The sequence below is a fragment of the Miscanthus floridulus genome, chromosome 4, assembly GCF_019320115.1.
Source record: "Miscanthus floridulus cultivar M001 chromosome 4, ASM1932011v1, whole genome shotgun sequence".
Classification (NCBI taxonomy): Eukaryota; Viridiplantae; Streptophyta; class Magnoliopsida; order Poales; family Poaceae; genus Miscanthus; species Miscanthus floridulus.
Window position 1 is genome coordinate 102,039,945 of NC_089583.1, and position 21,290 is coordinate 102,061,234.

Sequence of the window (21,290 nt, forward strand, 5' to 3'; positions counted from 1 at the left end):
AAAAGGCGGAATCGGTATTTTACACCTAGAACGTTTCACTCGTGCACTCAGATTGAGATGGCTATGGTTCAAACAAAAGGAGCGGCCGTGGAATGGACTTGAGCTTCCATGCGATAAGCGTGACCATGATCTTTTTAATGCTTCCACAGTAGTAACAGTAGGCGATGGAAAAACGGCGCTGTTTTGGTCATCCTCATGGCTTCAGGGACCTCGCCTAGTATTCTTGCACCAGCACTTTTCAGAAAGGCAAAGAGAAAAAAGATTTCAGTTCAAAAGGCATTACAAGACAATCGATGGATCTCCCATATCCTTCCACTTCAAACGCCAGGAAATTCATGAATATGTTGACCTATGGGAACGTGTCCAAGGAACGAGACTTCAAGAAAACACAGAAGATGACATTCGATGGAGATGGACAGCCGATGGGGAATACACATCCAAAAGCGCTTACCAAATCCAATTCGAAGGCTCTTTCAGCAAACTAAAATTGACACCTATTTGGAGAGCAGGGGCAGAACCAAAATGTCGCTTCTTTGCCTGGACCCTTCTTCATATGAAGATTCTAACTGCCAATAACTTAATCTAGCGAAATTGGGCAGCCAATCCGATCTGCAAACTTTGTGGAGTTGAACCTGAGACACCAACTCATTTGTGTAAAGATTGCCCCTTCTCAAAACAGGTTTGGTCCTATTTAAAACAATGGCTCCATCTATCGGTACTCGACTCAGTGGGAATGACCGGGATCGCTTCATGGTTATTGGCGAAAATGTCGTAACAAATTTGATAGAAGAGACAGGAAAAGGATAGATGGTGTCATGATATACTTTTGGTGGAATGTTTGGAAAAAAAAGAAATAGGAGAACCTTTCAACAGAAATCCCTACAACCATGCCAAGTAGCTATGCTGTGCAAAGATGATATTCAACAATACCAGTTTGCAACAAGACCGATTATCAGCGAGTAGTAGTTTTCTTCAGTGGAGTTCTTGCTGTTCCCTAGTGGCTAGCTTTGTTTTCTCCGTTTGGTTAGTTCAGTGCAGTAGCTTAGTAGTGTCTGGCCTGTACGCCTCGGTGGTTTGGAGTTTCGACTCCAAAAAACCTATTTGTAAATATTGTTTTGTTCCTTTTTTCCTCGATTAATAAAAATACGGCAAATCTTTTGCCGCCTTTCTAAAAAATTGACCAAATACTTTGGAAACATAATACTTCGGGCAATACAATCCAAAACCCGCAAAGCGGTAAAGAGTATTGTCCAAATATCTTGAGTATGGTTATGGAAAGTTTGCGGCGAGAAGGGCTAAATAGTCCCTATCCCTATTATAAAAAATTCCTTAATGATAAAATTGATACCATACAAAATAATGAATTAATTAATTTAAAACTTGAAGATCTTCCAATGGCAAAATTGGATGAATTGAATCAAGCCAAGCTACTAACTGACGTTAAATAGAGAAGGGGTAGGTGAGTCAAAATACGCAAAGGAGATTCAAAAAAGAACTACGAAAGCAACCCTGATCTTTCTCCTATGAAGAAAGTATGTAGGCAATCAGTGAGGACGCAGGTTTCAAAGTCGGTTCTACACATTCGAGAAGGCACACCGGCTGGATCAGATTTCTATTGGTCGCGGAGTCGGCGAGACGGCTCTGCTCCAACGACTTGAGAATGTGAGACGCAATCTTGGTGGCTCTGTATTTTGCATGCTCCAGCATATGTAGTGTTTCCTTCGTTAGTTTCATTCATTTCAGTTCGTTTCCAGTTGCTTGCTGGACTTGCCCAGTACCTTTATTTGCCTTGCATGGTTTGCAATTTTCATCGTGCAGTGAAACCAATGTATATAGCTTTCGTTACCCGACGGCAACAAGGCCAGACGAGAACTCCGTGAACTGCTCGTGGGAGATCACGGCGAGGTTTCCCAAGCTCACGAACACGACGGACCGGTCGGCGTGGCCGTCGAGCCATGCCCTGCACCCGTCGTCCTCGCGCCACAGGCTGGAGCCACCGCCGGCGCCGGTGACATCGCGTGTGCGCCGTGCCATGTTCGTGACGGCTGAGCTTTCCAGGGTGGCGGTTTATTTTTCTATATATTTCATAGCATTTATTATTCATTTTTTATTCCCTTTTTCCTTTTGTAATATTACTGTAATTATTATTTTCATTATTTCATTTAAATTCTATTTTTTTACTTTTTATTTTCTTCGCTAAATGAGATCCATGTGATGTTTTATATATTTTGATATGTTCTAGTGGTATGAATAGGATATTTTATGATTATCTTTAAATATTCACATAGTATCCATAAGATGTTCTATAATTTACTATTCTTCACTGGGCCGTTAATTTCTTTACTGGGTGAGACAACGACTTGTATGTGCAAACGGAGGTGGAAGATGGATGCATGGCGTAGGTTTCTACCGACTTAGTGTCTTTTTATTCTTTTATTTTCCTTTCCTTTTTTCTTTTCTTTTCATGTTGTATTTCATTTTTATTTTATTTTTACTAGCAAACATGCCCGTGCGTTGCAACGGGACTTCTTATGCGGTCATCTAGATGACTTGGGGTTCATAAATCTATTTAACAATTGCGTCACATAACTATATTACATGGTTGTCTCCAAACAATACCCATGCAAATTTTAACCAAATCAAGACTCTTGACTTCAATTTATCATGTACTGCTCTTAGTAAAGATGGCTATAACTTTTATGCTCGAGGGACTGAAGGGACACGTGAATCTAGATTGAAGGATAAAAAGTTGAAGGAAGAAAATTTCTCCTTTTAATATTAGGAAAAAGATTAATATAAAGAGATCAATTTTATATCGCCTTACTGGTCCAAAGTTTGGATATTGTGTTTAATTTGAGTCGGTGAGAAATTGGCAACCTGGTAGATTGTGATTAAGTCAGTGAGAACCAGCTACAGTGCTTATTGATCACAAGCAGATTTTGAAAACCTGCCGTGGTGGCTTGTACATAATATATGAAAGTACTCGTGCTGCATTTTTGTGAGTTGCTACGGATCCAGATCACGTATTGATATATTATTAGTTTTTTTTGTTACTACAATTAACAATGTACATATCTTAGATATTATTACACATATTTACATATATTTTTTCTACTGGAACATAGTCATACACGTATACTGAGTGCTCGTGATTACCAAAAGAAGAAGGTAAAAACTGTAAAAGTGCAAATGTGCAATGTATGATCTGAGTTGAATCATTCTAAAAAAGATAGTGCAAAATTATGGCAATCATTAGGGTCTAGTTACAAAAGTTTAGGTGTTTGATCCAGCTACTAAAATTTAGAAGGTGTGTCGGGAGGATATTGCATGGGGTGTTCGGATACTAATAAAAAAAACAAATTACATAATCCGTCAGTACTCCACGAGACGAAATTTTTAAGCCTAATTAAGCCGTCATTAGCACATGTTTACTGTAGCAAAACATTGCCAAATCATAGACTAATTAGGCTTAAAAGATTCGTTTCGTAAATTAGTCGCAAACTATGCAATTAGTTTCATAATTAGTCTATATTTAATACTCCATGTATGTGTCCAAACATTCGATGGGACAACGACTAAAATTTAGGAGGGGCAACCAAACACCCCTAAACCTTATCTTCTCAGTAGAAATCTGCATTCCTGGTTGGCTGCTGTAAACCGTCTCTTTCCACGCCTCCAGTTGTGTCCCCTCGGCGTCCGAGCGAGAGGCCTAGCCAGTGACGCAGCGGCGTCTCGCGTCCGTGCAAGCCCCTCTCGAAGCGATGCACTGTTAAAATTTATATGGATAGTTGCTCTAAATTTATATGAAGAAATTTTAATAAATTTTAAAGGGCCAATACTTGTGTTTCTTAATGGGTTTTAATGTTTAAGCCCATGAGTAGAGGTCGAGTACCATATTGCTAGTTGATGTGGAGGTAAGGGATCTCATCCCTATGTACCAATCCTCCTGGGAAAAGACACACCAAAAACTATTATTGAGAGTTTTAGTTTGGAAAATCCAAAGATAGTAAATTAGTATTTTCCTCTTCTCGCTGCTACGCTGCCGCTGTAGTCTCTCCGTCCCGACGTCTGCGTGCACCGACGTTCGAGAGAGTAGGTCTTCGAAACCATCGTCCTTGTGATCCTACTCCGGGAGAGGACGAATAAGGGTTTTGGGAAGCGCTCGTCGCGCGACTACTCCCGACTTTCACGATGGGTCATCTTCCATCCAAGTCAGGCGGCACTACATCCCGACGAATTCATCGTGAGCTGCTCTGAGATCTTCCTTCACCGCTCATCGACGACTTAGTACCACCACTAACAGCATCTCCCTCTGCATCATCTTCACCAGCGACACCATTTTCTTCTACAAACAAAAGGTACACACCACGTGACCAATCTATTATTATCGTTCGTCTACTGTGTTTTTATGATGATCTTAGCTATATTGCTATTAATGCTGCCTGATTTAACTAGTATGTTAGAGATCTGCATGCTAGTTTATGAGATTGTCATTATTTGTATTCTGCTATTAATCTAGAAATTAATTAGGAAATTGCCTAATTATTCAACAATCCAAAAACCTTATTGTAGGCCTTAACCTGAATTATCTATGGCTAGTTTCGCTGACGCGCTGAGGCCAAAAAAGTTTTCTGGTGCCACTTTAAGAGATGGCAAGTAAAGGTCACCAATTGGTTGACCGCCATAAAAGTGTTCTGGGTGAGCGCTGGCATGCCCGAGGGAAATATCTCTGAAGAAGATCTAAGAAGATTCTAGGATGCCAATGAGATCTTTGTGGGAGCTGTGCAGAATGTACTTTCTGATCATCTGTGTGATTCAACTCTGCACATAAAAGATGCAAAGACGTTGTGGGATCATCTAAATGCTACTTATGGTGTATCAGATGCTGGCAGCGAGCTATACATCATGGAGAGCTTTCATGACCACAAGATGGTTGCTAATCAATCTGTAGTTGAGCAAGCTCATGAGGTTCAGTGTCTGGCTAAGGAACTTGAACTCCTTAAGTGTGTCATACCCGATGAATTTGTGGCTGGGTGCATTATTGCTAAGTTGTCTCCTTCATGGAGGTTCTTCGTCACAAGCCTTAAACACAAGAGACAGAAAATATCAGTTGAAAACTTGATAGCATCTTTTGATGTTAAGGAGAAGGCTCAGGCTAAGGACAACATTGAGAAGGGGAACGAGGGGTATCCTAGTGCCAATTTTGTCTAGATAAACCCACATGGCAGGAACAAAGGAAAGAATAAGCCTTTCAACGCCAAGTCTACTACTACCTTGAAGAAGAAGAAAGATAAAGCAGACTTGCCTTGCTTCACTTGTGGAGAGCTTCGCTACTTTTCCAAAGAGTGTCCGGAGCAAGCGGACCGCAAAGGGAAAAAGAAGAATGTCAATCTCGATACTACTAGCAATGCTTATGATAGGTATGGTAATCTTCCTACTGTACTATCAGTGTTTCAATCTCTAAGTTGGTGGGTTGATACAGGTGCTAATATTCATGTGTGTGCTGACATCTCTATGTTTTCTTCTTATTAGGGGCTCCAAGGTGTCTCTGTCCTAATGGGGAATGGGTTGCATGCTTCTGTTCATGGTGTTGGCACGATGGATCTGAAGTTTACTTTGGGAAAGATCGTGCAGTTGAGGAACGTGCAGCATGTCCCTACTATATGGAAGAACCTAGTTAGCGTCTCCCTTCTTTTGAGAGATGGGTTTAAGGTAGTGATAGAGTACAATAAAGTAGTAATGTCTAGGCATAGACAATTTATTGGTAAAGGCTATGATTGAGGAGGCTTGTTCCGCCTATCTTTGGCAGATTTTTGTAATAAGTTAGCGAATCACATTTGTGGCACAATTAATGATATTTCAAGTGTTTGACATTCTCATTTATGCCATGTCATTTTTGGGTTGATGTCACATTTGTCTAGCATAAGTTTAATTCTAGATTTCACTATTGCCAAAGGTTCTAAGTGCCATAGTTGTGTGCAATCAAAGCAGCCTCGAAAGCCTCACAAGGTAGCGGAGGAGAGAAACTTGGCATCTCTAGAACTCATACATTTTGATCTATGTGAGATGAATAGTGTGTTGATAAAATGTGGAAAGAGATATTTTATGACTTTAATTGATGATGCAACTAGATTTTGCTATGTTTACTTGCTGAAAAATAAAGATGAAACGCTAGACTACTTTAAACTCTATAAGGCTGAAGTTGAGAATCAACTAGAGAGAAAGATTAAGCATCTAAGGTCGAATCGTGGTGGTGAATATTTTCCTAGATTATTTGATGAATTCTATGAGGAACATGGCATTATTTATAAGAGGACGCCTCCCTATTCGCCCGAATCAAACGGGGTTGCCGAGAGGAAGAACCGCATGCTAACTAACTTGGTGAATGCCATGTTAGACACTGTAGGTTTATCTAAGGCATGGTGGGAGGAGGCTTTATTGACTGCAAGTCATGTCCTGAATAGAATTCCAAATAGAAATAAAGAGACAACCCCATATGAGAATTGGGTTAGGAGGAAACCATCACTTTCATACTTGCGCACATGGGGATGCTTGGCGAAGGTCAACATACCAATTTCTAAGAAGCGTAAGCTTGGACCAAAGACTATAGACTGTGTCTTTCTAGGATATGCTCACTAGAGCATTGCCTATAGGTTTTTAGTAGTAAAATCTAAAGTTCCTGATATGCATGTTGATACAATTATGGAATCTCGTGATGCTATGTTTTTTGAGAACATATTTCCTATGAAAGATATGCATAGTAATGCTAGATTTTCTTCTGAGATAGCTCCTGATTTTACTACACCTATTGAGTCTCCTATTGAGTCATTTGAGCAACCACTTGAAGAAGTCCTTGAGAAGGATGACAATGAAGTTCCTGCGAGGAACAAGAGACAAAGGATTGCAAAATCTTTTGGTGATGATTTCATTGTGTACCTTGTGGACGATACTCCCACCTCTATTGCAGAGGCATATGCATCTCTAGATGCAAATGATTGGAAAGAAGTTGTTCGTAGTAAGATGGACTCGATTCTTTCTAATGGAACTTGAGAATTATCTGAGCTGCCATTTGGTTATAAACCTATGGGCTGTAAGTGGGTGTTCAAGAAGAAGCTTAAACCTGATGGTACTATTGATAAGTATAAGGCTCATCTTGTGGCTAAGGGTTATACCTAGAAGGAAGGCAAGGATTTCTTTTATACTTATTCATCTGTTGCTAGAATGACCACTATTCGAGTGCTACTTTCCATGGCTGCCTCATATGGCCTTCTCGTTCATCAAATGGATGTGAAGATAGCTTTCCTTAATGGAGAGTTGGATGAGGAAATCTATATGGATCAGCCTGATGGGTTTGTAGTAAAAGGTGAAGAGCGCAAGGTGTGCAAGTTACTAAAATCTTTGTATGGCTTGAAACAAGCGCCTAAACAATGGCATGAGAAGTTTGACACAACTTTAACGAGTGCGGGCTTTGCCATAAATGAGGCTGATAGGTGTGTGTAGTATCGACATGGTGGGGGCAATTCTGTTATATTATGCTTATATGTCGATGATATTCTAATCTTTGGCACGAACATTGATGCAATTAATGAGGTCAAGTCTTTTCTGTCTAAGAGCTTTGACATGAAAGATCTAGGAGAAGTTAATGTGATTTTAAACATTAAGCTGATTAAGAATGAGAGTGGGATTACTTTGGTTCAATCTCACTATGTTGAGAAGGTCTTGAGTCAATTTGGCTTTGTGGATAGCAAGGCTTCTCCAACACCTTATGATCCTAGCGTGACTTTGAGAAAGAACAAAAATATAGGTAGAGACCATTTGAGATACTCTTAGATCATCGGTTCACTCATGTATTTAGCTAGCGCAACAAGACCAAATATCTCTTTTGCTATGAGCAAGTTGAGTAGGTACACGTCCAACCCGTGTGATGATCATTGGTGTGTACTTGAAAGGGTCTTGCGTTATCTTAAAGGTACAATGAGTTTTGGGATTCACTATTCTGGGCACCTAGCTGTGCTTGAGGGATATAATAATTTGAACTGGATATCTGATATTGACCAAATCTATGCCACTAGTGGGTATGTGTTTACTCTTGGAGGTGGCGCAGTGTCATAGAGGTCTTGCAAATAGACTATTTTGACAAAATCAACCATGGAAGCAGTACTTACTGCTTTAGATACAACTTCTGCAAAGGTTGAATGGCTGTGTGAGCTCTTGTTGGACTTGTCGGTGGTTGAAAACCCAATTCTGGTTATCCTTATGGACTATGATAATCAAATTATGATTACTAAAATGAATAATGCTAAGGATAATACAAAGTCAACAAGACATGTTAAAAGACGTTTGAAGACTGTTAGAAAGTTGAGAAACTCCGGAGTAATAGCTGTGGCCTATGTGCAAATAGACAAATACCTGGTAGATCCCTTTACAAATGGGCTATCACAGAATGTGATATAAATTGCATCAAGGGAGATGGGTATGAGACCCATGCGAGTTTACAGTAGTAGTAACCCAACCTTTTTGATCGGAGATCCCATGACTAAGGATCTAGGAAGAACAAGCTATTGGTAAACTGAGGAGAATAAACTATAACCCTCTCTATGTGAAGATGCAATACTCTCAAAGCAATGAGGCACTGTATGGTAGGTTGGTGAATGTCTTAATGTGTTCTATTGGCTTTAACAAGCGAAGATGTTGTCCTATAGAGCATTCTTGAAAGAACATACCTATATGAGCCCGGCTGTATAACATTGCAGTCTATGAGACTTGGGTGATCTCTAGTAAGCTCATGAAGAGACCAGGGAGTATGACGTATATGCTCCACCCACGGGGAAGGCTACTGGTAGATAGGTACTAGTTTGACTTTGAGTAAAACTCGTTCACACAAAACTTGCAATTCAAGGCATAGTCCATTGTTCAAGTTGTGGATGGGTGTAACTTAAAGCTCTAGGCGGATGTTCAACTTAACAGTCTCTGCTAAAACACTAGTATATAAACAATAGTGGGAGAAGGAAAATATCTATACTGGGCAGTTGAGATCTGGTGGAGAATTGTTAGAATTTATATGGATAGTTCCCCTAAATCCATATGAAGAAATTCTAATAAATCTCAAAGGCCCAATACTTGTGTTCCCTAATGGGCTTTAATGTTTAAGCCCATGAGTAGAGGTGGGAGGTATAATATCAATTAGTACCATAGTGCTAGTTGATGTGGAGGTAGGGGGTTCTCATCCTTATATATATGTATCAATTCTCTTGGGAAAAGACACACCAAAAACTATTATTGGGAGTTCTAGTTTGGAAAATCCAAAGGTAGTAAATTAGTATTTTTCTCTTCTCGCTACTGCGCTGCTGCTATAGTCTCTCCATCCCGGCGTCTGCGTGCACCGACGTTCAGGAGAGCAGGTCTTTGGAACCCTCATCCTTTTGATCCTGCACTAGGAGAGGACAAATAAGGTTTTTGGGAAGCGCTCGTCGCGTGACTACTCTGGACTTTCACAATGGGTCATCATTCATCCAAGTCAGGTGGCGCTACGTCCCGGCGTATTCATCGTCAGCTACTCCGAGCTCTTCCTTCACCGCTCATCGATGACTTAGTACCACCACCACCAACAACGTCTCCCTCTACATCATCTTCACCAGCGGCACCATTTTCTTCTGCAAACAAAATGTACACACCACGTGACCAATCTATTATTGTCGTTCATCTACTGTGTTGATCATGATGATCTTAGCTATGTTGCTAGCTATATTGATATTTATGTTGCCTGATTTAACTAGTATGTTAGAGATCTGCATGCTAGTTTATGAGATCGTCATGATTTGTATTCTGCTATTAATCTAGAAATTAATCAGGCAATTGCCTAATTATTCAACATGCACCAGCCCTTATCACCTCTTGCAGTGCGTCTGTGCGAGCAAGCTAGCAACGACGTCTATTCGAGCGGCCGAGGGAGGGATGGCGGTTGTGCGATTGGACAGTAGCATCGTCTCCTTCTCCTGTCCTCTTCTATACGATGCGCTATGGCCAAGGTATGAACTTCTATGAAAACCAAACTCCATGCCCTCCGCAAATGTTGCCTGTGCCATCGCCGATTGGGAGGTGCTCTTGAAATTAAATAATTTGATGGGGCAATTAAGTTGGGGCTGATGTCGGACTCTCTGTAGATGCCTCGACACGAACTTGACATGGCGGAGGGGAGCAGGGCGATTAAGATCAGGACTCTGTAGACATCGTGTTGTGGTTGGATCGGGACTCTGGCTCCTCCGATTTGGAAAACTCCATCACCCGTGTTCATCTCCAACTCTACATACGACAACAAGGCATATATGGGAGGAGGGGCAGCCCAGGCCAATAAATAGGCCACACCAAAAACATCCAGACCAAAAAATGGCAGAAATTTTGCCTCTTTATTAATAGGTATAGATATCATTTTGTACATTTCATTTTTTTTAGTTTTCCTTCTTGCTTCTATTTTTATATTTTTCTACTGGATTTGTATGGGTTACATTAGATATCAAAATATTTGACTTTGCTTAACTATAGAAACAATTTGTGCATTTATGATGTGTCTTCATTTGTGTGAGTGTTGACGTTAGTTAACATCTATCATAAACTGTCAACATATTCTACATATATACTTAATTCTATCACCAAAAATAGGTATAGGTGTTTAAACTAATGAATTCCATGAGTTTTGGTGAATATATGAATACAGGAGGATTTAATCAGAAAACAAGCTAGGTGGACCCAATCGTTAGAGCAAATCACGTTTATCCGCGATGAAACCGACTTAGGAAGGATCTAGAATCATCCAGAAGACAAACCACCGTGACCCGACCTCACCTGTCATAGGGCGAGGCCGGTCAGCCCCACCTGTAGGCTAGTCGACCTAGTGGGGCCGCATGTTAGCCTCTCCTTTTTACGTCGGTTCCCCACCGCCACCTAGGCTCAATCTATGCCGTTGCTCAAGGTTGGTTCGTATCGAGGGTTTAGATTTGACGTTGCCATGGATTCATGGGCCCACATGACTCTTGGTGCCCCCTATAAAAGGCCCCCATACCCCCCTCTAGGGGCATCCTCGTTATTAGGATCAGATGACAACAATCAAGAGAAGAATAGTCCTCCAAGTTAGGATATAGCCCTTATAAATAGAAATAGTGAGATAGAGAGTGAGGGAAGAGTTTGGAGGAAGTGCCAGCCTATCGGTGCTCTCTACGGCTTGTACCTTGGTGGATCCAAGCTCTACTTGAGCTTCTTTCTAAGACATCTCTCGTAATTGATTTCCAATTCAAGTACGTTTCATGTTTATATTGTTCATCAGGTTCATGACTCTTTGAGTGCTTTATTCCTTTCCTAGAAGGAGTAAAGTAGTAATTGTTAGTGTAAGTGTGGTGCTTAGACTTCGGCTACTCGTGGATGCACTCTGTATTTCGAATCGATGGTAGATCGCGAGGTGACAACCTCGTTGAGTCCTTTGTAATCCACCTCCCGTCTGTTGGCCAAGTAGGGCATGGTTGCGACGGAAAGCATCCTCTGTTGGTGTCTTTCCTTAGTAATGTCCCCAGTTGAACAATAGAATATACAACTTACCCAAGTTAGAAATAGGGAGCCTTAGTAGTCCTCTCTACGCTCATATTTATCCTTTACCTTGTTACTACCCCTAGTTAAGTTAGATTGTAGTTAATCTCACACGTTTCCCTGTGGATACGATACTTGGAATACTCCGAGTGAAAGCTACAGCGGTATCCATGCGCTTACGGATTTATCTATGTGCATCTAAAATATACCAACAATGAGTTACATCATATACCAAAACATTTGGCTTTGCTTGACTATAAAAAATAATTTGTGCATTGTGATGTGTATTTTGCATTTGTGTTGGTTACATCACAAATCAAAACATTTGTATTTGCTTAACTATGAAAATAATTTGTGTCGGTAATGTGTCTTCTGCATTTGTGTGGGTTACATCATACATCGAATCATGATTTCCTTGAAGGAAAGTCCAAAGATTACACAGGCAATATGATAGTCTTGGATGATCGTGCTACCACACATTTGCATTGTCCAGCATGTATCATACAACACAAATGTCTGTTTAGAGTCACATAACATGGTTTTACCCATTAATACATGGGCACATGGGCCGAATCACACACAGAGAGAGAACAACATCAGAGAGAAGCATAGCACATTAGTGGGTAGAAGACTCAATTCTGCATAGGCTCCTTGAGTGTAGGATGAAGCCACCTAATCCTCTCAATCATTGTTTTTGAAGTCATGGTCGGGTTTCTCACTTATATCAATGAATTTTAGTATGGGTTGTACTGTCCAACGTTCCCACACTATGATTGCTTAGCTATGAGGTAAGTGGAAATGCAAGGTGAGATCCTATTATTTGGATGTGTAACCCTAGCACAACTCATCATCATCAAGGTATAATTCTTCACAAATCCCATCCATCATCATTATTCTCACATCACGCATCCAAGAGTCTATTGGCAGTTGTTATGGGACATGTTATTACAATTATGAACTGTGAACATACCTCGGAATAAAAGGAGATAAGCATTTATAAACATTTTATTCAAATAACAAGTTCCACATGTACATGAAGTTTTTATATATGTAGGAGGATTTCTGGAAGAGGTGGGGCCAGAGGGATCACCTAGCTCCCTATGGCCCTACCTGGGCCCAATCTATGCCAAATGAAAGAAGCACACCAATACAACATCTTGGCCATTGATCCAACACCAGTGCAAAACCAATGAACCAAGAGAAGAAACTTCATCATCACCATGGATCAAAGAGCCCATAACTATCTTCACCACCAATTTGACTAACACAACATAAAAGTGTAAATGACATATGCACCAAGCATCACTGCAGAGGGCTGGCCCCATAGGGCATTGGGGTGGGGTGAGGGTCAGCCAATCCTACCCTAGGTCGCCTGACCCCTCTGGGGCTCTCCATCGCCTTTGATTTGGACACATGCAAGGAAACACAATTTCCTACAATCCCCACCATGTGTTGAATCCAATGGTCCTTACTGCAAGCACTTGGGTCCATGGGCCCACCTCTAATCACTATAAATAAAGTGTACCCCCTCACTTCCAAGACACACAAGAAGATGAGAAGATAAGCACCACTACATTCTTAATAGTAGTATGATAGTTTAGTGTGTGAGTTTGAGTGAGTCGAACTAATCTTGTGTTTCCTCAGCAAAGCCTGATATAGCTCGTGTACCATTTTCTCTTTGTAAGACTTTGAGTTGCAGGGTGAGTTTTTCTACTCCCAGGTTAGTTACTCCCATCTTCAATAAATCACCTTTGCGTATGGGTGCATACTCATTTATACTCCAAATCTTACTACATCAAAGAAATTCAATGGAGCTCAAAATTTTTCATTATATTATTGTAATATCATTATAGTAGTATAGAAATAATTATAACCACATACTCTATATATACTTTCATACTTGACATATATACTATCTTAGACGGTCTAGTATGACCACATTCTCCATGTACATACACTTCATCGCACCATATACAACATAAATCTTGAGATACACATATGAGAGTCCGGGAATAGAAAGAAATTTCTATATAATATAATTTTAGTAGTACCAACATAAACTTCTCATTCAACTACTTCATCATCTTGAAGCCATTACATCAATTGAAGGTCTAAAGTTGTGGCAACAAAACTAAAGAGATCATCCTTAGACACATAGCCATTTCTATCAGGCTTGATATTGTGATCCCGACTCACTATGATATAGTTGATGACAATAATAAAAAAGCTCCATTTTCATCTTGACAAACAATATATATCTAGCACACCCATTGCATGTTATCTTTTCCACCTTGTAGCAAGACATGATAATGACATGAAGTAATATGTATTCAAAATTACCATTTATATTATAGCACTGAGATTAATTAAATTAAGAACATTGCCTCAGCATTTGAATAAATTAGCAGGAATTTGAAAGATAGGTGAAAATTGAGGTCACCACCGTAGGATATCCAGGAGGAGGTGCATATGGGTCACCAGAATTGATCATAGCGACACATGGTAGGTGGAAGCGGTAGAATCACTTAGGGTTTTGCTCACGAGAGGCTTGTGATGCACGGTGAAGAGATGTTGTTGGGCTTAGATGGAGGGGTGATGTCAGGCATTTGGGTGATGTCGGGCATTTGCCATGGTAGTTGGGCATGTTCAATCTTGTGTTGGAGTCGTATCACAAAACATAGATGATCGAATCCCAGCCGAGGGTGTACATGCAAGCCTCAATATCTTTGATGATTACTCGCAATTGACTCACATGGCTCAAGAGGCTGCACATCTTTTGCCTGCTCGTGGTTAATAGATGTAATTTAATATTTAATAAGCCATACTAGTAGGTGCCGCCGCCAAGGCCTGATGACCGCATCTCATGTCAACATGAGATCGAGCCGATGATGATATTGTCGGCATGGAGGGGGCATCAACATATGGACTCGGTGACATCCACCACCACTAGTACATTGGTACAAGGGGTGTTGCTCATTGCCACCGAGGCATGGAGACGTAGAGACATAGTTCTTCTGGGTGTCACATTGTCGATCGGTACATCGAGCGCCACCGCCGACAGATGCCAATTTGTCGTGGATGCTGTTGACCTTGAGGTACACCATCTGGTTTGCCATGGGATCAGCACGCACACCTCCTACCTGGCATGCTACTATCGATGAAATCTAGTCGGCTATCTACCGAGGGGTATACCCACGGTAGTAGATGAATCGGTGGAGGTGCACGTGATACGAACCATATGGTAACAGAGACACAAGACACAAGATTTATACAGGTTTAGACCGTTAGCTTGACATAACACCCTACATCCTGTGCTCTGTTATTTTGTATTGATTGTGTATCAAATTTGATATATTGTCTAGGGGACCCCTGACTCTCCTTATATACTCTGGAGGGGTAGGGTTATAAGGAAAATATCCTATTTGGTATTATACAATAAATCACATCTTCATATAGTCTTGCGGTGCATGCCTTGATCTTGTGGGTTGCGCCACCTTTGGGGCACGACCCATGTCTTGTCTTGTGGGTACCAATGTCCATACCCCCACAACGACCCAAATCTTCTCTAAAATGCTCAAATCCTCACTCTTGTTTGGGCAAACTCCTAGAGCTATGATCTCGCTAGCGTTGTCTAGCGTGATTGCTTCGGGGCAACCACTCAGCTGATAAGGTCTTCAGATGGGAACTATGCCTAAAAAGCAAGCATCAAGAATCCATCACCTGATAAAATCACGATATAGAGAGATTGAACTTACATGTTCTCATCACTAGGAACATCTAGCAGCGCGGGCTTCTTCAACTGTGGGCGCGAGGTCCTAGAACCTTGCTCGAAGGGGACATACTCCACCTTTGGGCCAAAGTCACCAACAACTAAGACCATCCCAGCCAACAGTTTGTCATCGGTGGGCCTGGGTGACCCTAGAGCCCTTAGCACTATGAACAACTCATAGTAAGCCAAATTCACATACACCAAGGCCATGACTGGCCAAGGATAACTGACGTACCTGGCACTACCAATGCCTATGCTCGGCGTTGCCTCTTCTTCTTCCTCTCGAGGGCTTCACCCCCTCATTGGTGCTTGTAGACCCTGCTGTAGCCCTATGCCTCCTCATCTACACGCTTGAACCCGACGCGCTATGACCGGCACGGCCTGGGCGAGGAGAAGGGACAATGGCACTCAACTCCTCTTGAAGTGTGGACATCTCACCATTATTGGTGGATGTCTCCACACCATTAGTCCTCCACTCCTAGACCTTGTCTAAAGGGGCCCTAGAGCGGTACTTTCGATGATCCTACAAAATAGAGCAAGTTATACGAGGAAATCAAAACGGGTCATCAACTGATCACCAAACAATAGACACCTTATTGAGTTCTCGTCATTTCTTGGCTTCAAGCTTAGGGGCTCCACCAGACAGTCTTTGCCTGTGAGCTAGGATTTTGGACCTAGCACCTTGTTGGTAACAACCAGCACCTAAAGTGCAGTCATTGGCTCGATGGGCTCTCCCGACAGATTGACAGCATTAGGAGAGTCACACATCAGGGACGCACATTCCCTTAGGGGCTGGTCCATCTCTGAAAGAAGGCCAAAAGGCAAGCCTGACCGGTAACCCCTCTCCTCTAGTGGTAATCCGGCAGGTCACTCTCAAGTTCGTCTGCTTCTTCCTGCTTGGACTCAGGAACTTCCTCCTTCTCTACCGCTAGCAGAGGGGGGGAGCTTATGGGAAAAGGCTAGGGCCAAGCAATCATAAACATAAAACCACTTCTTCGCCCAGTTCAGGATGTTGGAAGGGAGATTGATGTGAAAGAACGGAGATTTGTCGGCTGCCTTGATCCAAAGGCTACTGGTGACCTTCTGATCAGATTGAGGAAGAACGTCAAAGCAACGACAAAACAACGCCCAATGAGGTTTGACCCCTATAAAGTCTTCACGATAGGAAATGAACATCGCTAGAAGCATGATCCCATTCGGGGTCAGGTGGTGTACCTACGCGCCATGGTATCGGAGGAGATCTTGGATGAACCAGTGGACGAGTACCCCGATCCACGGTAAAAGAAGTCGACAAAGACTACAATCTCGCCGGAATTAGGGGCAGGCACATCCTAGCCAAGGGCAAACTAGTAACCCAAAAGCTCCCTTGATGCCAAAAATCCCCCAACCACAAGATTCTTGATGTCCTCCTCTGTCACCGTCGACACCTCCCATAGAGAATTAGAGACGGGACTCCATCCCCCTTTGCTCTTTGAGCTCATATCTTCTTCACCTACTGAACTAATGGTTATGATTTTCTTGGCCAAGGTCTTTCTCTATGCCATGATTGCGACTGTCGGGAGTGGGATATAGATGTGGCGACGTCTGCTAGGTCCAGGTAAGCAGAGGAGTGAGCACTACTGCTTTTGTTGGCGGTGGCAAAAGGATGGACCATCTCCACCCTCGGCTAACCTATAAGGGCAACTAATACTAGTCAAAACCCCCTATGGACCCTAGGCTTGAGGCCCAAAATTGCTAGTGAAACCGGGTGGACCAACATTTGGGCCCCACCAAAGCCCGACATAGCCCACCAAAGCAGCAGGTGTAGTCGGTGATTTTGGCTCGAAATTGTGAAAACTGAACCTTGCCATTCTAGAGTGAGGGGGATGTTTAGGGGGGTCGCCAGCCGATCCTAAAACCTCTGGCCTCAAGGCTATGTAAATCTTTCGAATGTTTGGATAGGCTCCAAGTACCTTATTGCAGTGGATGTGTTCCCCTCTAGGGGAAACCAAAAAACTAGTCAGCCTATGGCTGTAACCAAAATACGAGCTCCTGAAATCTAGAAAAAGATTTTATGACATGCCCTAGCTGGTCAGGCTTTGTCCTATTGCTTTTGGATAGTGGACGTTCACTTGTTCTACTCATTATTAACTCGATAGAATAGCATACACCACAACCCCAAAGGTTTACATGTGTTTGCTATTCGTCCAAGTAATCCTTGAGCTCTTGGGATTGCTGGCTTCTGGAACCACAAACGATCGCACTTGGTCGGAGTAAAATTTCAGATCGAGTCACCTTGCATAACCCGTAGTTACACTAACTATCCATCAAGTCGGGAAGGGGGGCCTATAAAAATGCAAGGTCGGATTCACCTGAACAAAAATCTTCAAACCACCTGATCTGATTGGGAAATAGGTAGTAGTGTTCAAAATCAACAAAAGTCATTCTTTTTTTAAACTTTGCTGCATTTTACGTCACCTAGTTTTACAATAACCAAAATCTATCAGAAACTACTACAGTTGTGATAGGCCTTTTCAGTATAGGTTTGACTTCGCCACTCAAGCGATGGACATCTCATGAAGCATAGAAGTCGGACGAAGGTGCATTGGGACCCTCACCCCGCCTTCGACCTTCACGAGTATGGACGGCACTTGGAAAACGCTTCTAGGAGTCCCACCTCTTGGAGCTTCCTCTAACATCCAAAAGGAGGAGCAGCCTCATGAGGTGGGCAGCTCACGCCATCTTCTGTGGCATCGGGGAGGAGCGAATGGCGTCAACTCAGTGGCGTCAAGCCTCTGAATCGATACATGAGAGCACCTAGGTTGAGATCTGTGAGGAAAAGGGTTTCCCAGCAACAACAAGCTTCCTTTTGCCCTCCAAGATTACTTACAGATACTGCGACCCAGGGAGCTCCCGAGCGCCGATCACCAGTGAGCCCAGTTACCGCGTCCTCGGTGACCTAGGCCACCAATGGTATTGTTCCTCTCCATCTTCATGGAACTTCCTCTAACACCCAAGGAGAACGGCCACCACCAGGCCACTGTGGAACCTGATCTTGAAAGCCTTCTCCCTGCATCAGCGCAACCGCCGAAAATCACCATGAACCATGGCGCACAACCAGAATGTCCAATCTCACACTCTGTCTAAGGCTAGGGGATTTGGGGAAGAAAGGAGGGATGAACTCACTGGCCTCCCTACCCCCTACTTAAATAAGCGCCCTGAAGATGGTGGTAGGGGAGTGGGTGGTTAGCATTAAAAACACACTCAGGCATCGAGAGGGTTCCACAAAGTAAAAGCATGGGAAACAGAACGGTTTGAGTTCCTAGACACCACTATCCTTATCTTTTACAGGATTCAATGATGCGCATGAGATGCATTCAAATGGGTGGGAGACTTCTACCCGAAGGCATTACTGCCAATCAGTGCAACCCGCACAGTCGTCCCATTACTCGGGGCCTTCTAATTGTATTCAAGCATCTCGGTACCCGAGAAGTGTTCATCGGGACCTATAGTACCCAAACGTTACAGGGACTTACAGCACCCAAAGGATGGTATAGCTCTACGAGCCCATCATTAAATCCTATGGGGGCTACTGTCAGAGTTATGGGACTGGGGTACCCTCACCGACCATATATCTGGCCTATCAATGGAGGACGACCAAGGAGGAAGCCTACGAGGACTAGACGCAACTACCAACTTGGAGATCACGACATATCGAGGATATCCGTTGCCATCGCAGCTATGGTAGGATAGAATTGATTTTTTGTAACAAACTCGGAATCCAATCTGTAGCGCCGATCACCTTCGTTGCAACCCTACCCCTCTGCCTATATAAAGAGGAGTAAGGACTCTACGATTGTCAAGTCCACCATGACACCATCGCCTCATTCCAATCTACCTCGTAGCTAGGAGCAACAACCCCTATAACCGAGCATATGAATACAAGAAGAAATAGCAACTGGACGTATGGCTTTTACTCGCTTCCTGGGGGCCCAAGCCAGTATAAATCTCTGTGTCTCGTGTGCAACCATCTAGATCAATCTACGCGATCATGTTGCTAGGCATTGCTGGAGCTAAACAATCTGACACTAAGCATTCCAACACTTGTGTGAGCCTCCAAGAATACCTCCCATTCATTCCTTGCTTGTGTTTGATCCAAAGTGATATTGGGAGATATCTAGTGCATTTGCTTTGTTGATTTGCATGTAGTGGCACTAGTTCACTATTGAGCCTTTGGCTTTTTCTTTACTCTTGGTGGTCGTCTCCACCTATATGTTTGAGTGGTGTGGAGATCATTGAGGGGCTATTGGTGCTTATTATCGCCTCTAATCGATATTGTTATAAGGGCCTCTTGTGCTCGTTCCCACAACAAATCGTGAAGAGCAACTCTAGTGGAATAATTGTGGCTAGTGGGAGTGCACCTTGTGCTTGATTCTTGCGACACCCAAATCGTGGGTCTAGCTTGACTTGCTAGTTAGCGCGTGAATAATCACTTGGGGACTTGCCACAACGTGGACATAGTTTATTGGCAAGCAACCGAACCATGGGGATAAATCTTGTGTTCATCTCATGCCCTCGGTGATTTACTACTACTCACACTTGTATTTACATTCATATATTGCTTGTGTGTAGTAGTTGTTCGAGTAGCTCAGTAGAGTAGTGCTTGTTGTTTAGCTAAGTAGCTAGTTTTAGTTACTTTGTTAGTGTAGCTCTCTAGTGTAGCTAGTAGCTCTTGTGTGGTGTTGTGATATAGATTAGAAATCTATTGCTACTAGAAATTAATGTGCAGGTGCTTGCTTGGGTGAAGTAAAGCTAGAGCAAGTAGTGGGTATCATAATCATATTTTGTACTAATCAATTTGCTCTAGTCTTATGATCTTTGTAGAAATTTGTATATGCTATTTAGCCCCCTTCTAGCCATCTAAATCCTTTTACTAGCGCGAGGAGGGGCATAGGCAGGTGGGGCAAAGGCTGGCGCTAAGGCGGCATGTTAAAGAGGTAGCACGGAGTGGAGAGCACTATGTGGGGAGGGTTAGAGAGGCGCAGGGTTAGGGTAGAGAGGATCATGGCGCTGGTGCCGCTGGGGCAAAGGCGAGGCGGGCATCGACCAATGTGTTGGGATAAGGTGGACCTGTGGAGAGGAAAGAAATAAACAAATGAGGGGAAATAAAATAAAAAAGAAGGATGAAAATGATATAAAAGGTGTTACATATATTTTACTATTTTCAACAACTATGAGAAGTTGTTTTACCGAATTTCTAAATAAATAAGTTAAAGCTAAAATAGGCTGCTTCAAAAAAAACAAAGAAGAAACTATTTTAGTTGGGGTTATAGCTCAACCAAATGGTTCGATCAGTGCTTTGAAAGAGTACCACTGGGCAACATCATGCCAACATAGCAAATGATTAAATATGCATTGTACGTAGTCCACGTCGAGGGTCAAGACGACGACGTTGACGCATCTTTCAGAGTGACTCGTGACTATGCGCGACGCACCCTAATCTCAGCCCTCGCATCATGGCATCACGTGCTCCACCATCGGGTACAGTATGGAAAGCTCGAGGGCCTTGTAATTTTGTCTACGCCGATCAGATTACGTCATACGTCGCCGATCAGATATTTTGACTAAAGCTAAGTACCTCTACTATATCTGTATTTAATACAGTTTTCTCCAATTATTTTCTTAGAGTTTTCACCATGCTCCTCCAATTATTATTTCTCCGGTTATTTTCTATAATTAAATGTCTCCACGTTTAATATCTCCGTGTTTAAGACGTTCTATAATGCAATATCCGACCAGTTGATCGGACTGTTCGGCGCTCACTTCTACTCGACGCTCACTTCACCGCCGACCAGTTGGTTGGGCTGCTCGGTGCTTGATTCTTTGCCAACCAAATGGTTGGATTGTCTGTCGCATCATCGTCAGCTACCCTTAGGCAGAACCAGATGGGAATTTCCATCATCAT